The sequence below is a fragment of the Euphorbia lathyris genome, chromosome 6 (genome assembly GCF_963576675.1).
Source record: "Euphorbia lathyris chromosome 6, ddEupLath1.1, whole genome shotgun sequence".
NCBI lineage: Eukaryota > Viridiplantae > Streptophyta > Magnoliopsida > Malpighiales > Euphorbiaceae > Euphorbia > Euphorbia lathyris.
In genome coordinates this window covers 4,075,735-4,080,446 of record NC_088915.1, presented here as the reverse complement: position 1 = coordinate 4,080,446, position 4,712 = coordinate 4,075,735, and positions in this window count along the sequence as shown.

Here is a 4,712-nt window from a genome sequence, read left to right as displayed (position 1 = left end):
AAGGCATTCAAGGTCACATATACTGTCAAAGTAGAATAAGTTCAGACAAAGGAGGACAATCCATTAGAGTGATCCAGCTTTTAACCGGAACAAAATAAGAATTGAGGTGCATGGTCAGAAACTCCCATTCCCAAGAAGTACCAACAATAAAGAAAGGAAATGCAACAACAAAAATTGCATAATATTAGAAGAACCATATTACAATCTTATGTATAAGCATGAATGATTTTTCATCGATATGAGATCCGATGATTTATAGATGAATTCATTAGGCATCCACTTGTTCATTTGGAGAACCAAGAAATTTTGGCTTCTTCTTCTTTAGGGGGGTCCTACCCTGTCTTCTTCCTTTCTTTATTTCTATGTTTTCCCAAACAACAGCTAAACAACCAACTAGCAGGAATCAAACAACCAACTAGCAGGAATCAAATCAGAGGCTGACGAAAAGAAAGAGAAAGAAGCCCCAAACTGAAATCATGTAAGCTATTACAGCAGAGAATAAGGAGAAAGACGCTCAGATTGAAAAATAGAGTTTGTCCAAGCAAGTTAAATCGCATATCAATTTAAGTAAGTTCACATGGTCAAGAGATCACTTTAATTAAGTTTAGATATTAATAGGCCACTTTAAGCAAGTACAAGACACTAATAATTCACTTTAAGCAAACTTAAGTACCCAATTGAATTATTTGGCCAAGTACAAGGGTCTGTACTAGTAGGAAATATATCAAAACTGAACATTGTGATAGAGTCCACGTATAGCTTTGATACTCAAAACATCAAAGTTGATCAAAGGAAACAAGCAAAAGGAAGGAAGCATGAAGGTTTCTCAAAATAAAAGGATACTGAAATTGTAATTCTCCATCAAGTATTACAAAAGTTACATGAGGATCAAAGAATTGATGAGCAATTTGAAAAAAGAAACAAGCAAAGAAATCTTATTTAACATAGCCAAATAAATACGTATACTCAATGAAATGTGATAAGTAACCAATGAAATTTAAGAGGTAAGGTACTCATCTAGTAAATTATCATGTTATTAGCAAAAACGGCTATGTAAATAAGAATGAGCATATGAAATAATATTTAGCAAGAACTATAATACACATCTTTCTAATATCAAAACTATATTTGTTTAGCATGCCCAAGAACCAATTAAGTGAATATCAGAGCCTGCCTAAATCTAATTAAGTGACATAACAAGGGTAAATTTCATGAATGGTGTACAACCTTTACCACATTTCACACTTTGGTGTACATCCTTCAATTTGTCTCACTAATATGTACGAACTTATAAGTGACCTCCCACTATGGTGTATGACAGGTAAAAATGACCGGTCAACCCAAAGTCAACGCACCAACTCATCCATTTTTACTTTATTCATTTATAAAATGGGACCCACATATATTGTAATTACAAAAATACCCTCTTTCTAAATAATAAAAAACACTATGTTCCCATCTTTTCATCTCTCTCCATCTTTCCTATTTTTTTTTTCAGGAAATGCTTCTTCCTTCTCCATTTCCTTTTCTCTAACTCCTCTCTCTACCTTATTTCTTCATTTAATGCTCTTCTTCATTTCCTTATACTGACTTTCGAATAATCTCTTCAGAAGGAAGCTCCAGCGTGGTCTTGCCCAACCTTCATCTCTGCATAAATCAATATCCCCCATTAACAATCAGCTTTACTCAGTAACCAGTACTTACCTAAAAGAGTTGAACCCTATGCTAACAGATTTTGTAAATTATATATAGCCTAATCAATAGAACTATTAAATTCACACCTATATATGCTCCAATCAATTTGATTTATAAAACTGCTCCTGGAAATTTTGAATTAGTTTGGTTTATGGGTAATGGATTCTCGGATTTGTTTTTTATTTAGAAAATTAATAGTAGACAATACTGGCAATTTAACAAGCAGGTGATATGCATTATAAGACAATAAACAACAAAGGAGAAAGAGAAAAGGTGCGTTGAAAATGATAATACGAAAACCGCCGCGGTCCGTGCGCTTAGCTTGAACGATATTCGAAGATATGAATTCAGAGGCTTCGCGTGCTTCTTTCAGGAGCCTTTGGATCTCAGTCTCAGAGGAGACATGGCGATTTTCCTTCAATTTGTTCCTAACCTATACGGCTGGCGCTTTCAACATCAATGTGTCACCAGCGAATGAATTCCGAGTTGCTCGTATCAGAGCTATGTACGAGATTAACGTTTCTCCTCTCATCATTTCTGATCTCCCTCTCAGCCACAACACAAAGTCTACCTAATTTTAACTCGGATAAGTTTTTAAATTGTGATTTGATTATAGCTCTTTTAGATTTGGGATTTAGCAAAATTAAATGAAGAAATAAGGTAGAGAGAGGAGTTAGAGAGAGAAGGAAATGAAAAAGAAAGAAGCATTTGCAGAAAAAAAAGATTGAGAAAGAAATGAAAATAGGGAGACATAGTGTTTTTTAAAAGTGAGGTTTTCCTAAAAATAAATTTGATCCAAATTAAAATTATATATGACTCGACAACACCACACCTAATCAATACTATCCCGATTAGGTTAATACGAGATTGATATGAATTTTTTTGGGTTGGACTACGGTTTAATCATTTTGACACTAATTCGAAATTGACAACACATGATCGAAACACAAACTCAATAATTGCAACATGTGATATTTATGTTGTAAGTTTTTGTACATTTTTTTTATTGGGATAAGGGTCAAATTTGACCATAACGCTTCAATCAAAGTGCATATTTATCCCCTAACGTATGAAGTAATGTAAATTAAATCCTCATTTTTTTCAAGCAAGACCAATTTTAGCCAAGCGCGGTTGAATATTTAAAAAGATTGGTCTACTGTTATTTAATTGTCACATCGTATCTTCCAAATAAGTTTGTCAATAAATCGAAGCAGTTTCATATATTTTTTAATTGTTATTTATAACTATATTAATAACACTGTAATATTTTACACAATTTGATAAAAAAAAGTTGTGATTAATTTATATGTAGCAGATTTAGTTTTTAGCATTTTAGCAGAATTTTTACAATGTTTTTTAGTAATAAACTAATAACCTAAAGTGGTAGTAAATTACTAATAAAACATGTTTTTTTTTCTAATTTTTGATAACGTAGGATTAAAATTGATCTTACTTGGAAATATTATACTTAAATTTGCACCATTTTGTACGTTAAGGTTAAATCAACACTACACTTAAAAATATTAAGGTTAAATTAAAGACTAATATTTGGCCCAAACTCTTGCAGTGAGAGACACCCTGTGTCACATGTAAAAAAAATAAAAATAAATTATAGGTAAATACTTATGAACTTTTAAAAATTTAGAGAACAATTGAAGTTTTGAGGCTTTCGAATTTAATTATATAAAGATAGAAGTTATTAAATGCAATTGGACAAAAATAGGAGGTTATTAAAGATAATTAGACAAAAATAGAGGGTGTAATTTAAAACTTTAAAACTTTAGGGAGTAGGTGAGGTTTGAGAGTAAGGGATGACATCACCTATATAACTAGACTTACACCTTTGCTCTTCTCAATCGCCGAATAGCAATTAGGGTTACCCAATGTTCATAGATATCTCCTCTTTGAGATCTGAATAGCAGATAGCCCTTATATCAATTATGGACACGGTTAGGATTAGGGTTTATCTTCTCCAGAAAGTGGCGTAATCAAATCTATAGAAATCAATGGTTAGAATTAGGGTTTATCTTCTCTATCAAGTTAGCATTCAACAATGGTTTTAAGATCTCATCTCTAACTGCTCGCTCGTTGGGTAAATTTCCAATGAGAATCAAGCTTAATTCGGTAGAAACCCTTCCTCAAGAAATAAGGGAGGAGCATCAAGTGATGGTTATTAACCCTACAAAATCATCTTCCGGATTAATAACCTCCATAACTTTATCTGCTAAAATATTATTAGCAAAAAAGGGTTGTGTTTGTTTACAGGTGAATTGAGCAATTGTAACTTCTTTATGCGTTTTTGTTTTTTGTTGCTCACTAATCCATACGTATTTTGATAGTGTCTTTTTAATCACGTGTTTATGTTTAATAAAAGAAATACGTTTAATTGATGGAATTGGTTTGGGTAAATTAGGGTTACCCAATGTTCATAGATATCTCCTCTTTGAGATCTGAATAGCAGATAGCCCTTATATCAATTATGGACACGGTTAGGATTAGGGTTTATCTTCTCCAGAAAGTTACGTAATCAAATCTATAGAAATCAATGGTTAGAATTAGGGTTTATCTTCTCTATCAAGTTGGCATTCAACAATTCTTTTAGGATCCGATCTCTAAGTGCTCGTTAGTCGGGTAAATTTCCAATGAGAATCAAGCTTAATTCGGTAGAAACCCTTCCTCAAGAAAGAAGGGAGGAGCATCAAGTGATGGTTATGAACCCTACAAAATCATCTTCCGGATTAATAACCTCCATAACTTTATCTGCTAAAATATTCACTACAACAAATCATCACTTGCGCCACGAATCATGCCACGAGGATTCCAAATTCATGGCGTATTTCCATTTAGCCACGGAAAAAACAGATTCCACCATATACTTAGGATCTCCTGATATATTTATGCCACGAGTAATTTTTTTGTTGTGGTAAAATATACACTTATGCCACGAATTTCGCCACTGTAATATTTTTTTCGTGGCTAAATATATGTACGCCTCGAGAAACAATTACACGTGGCAT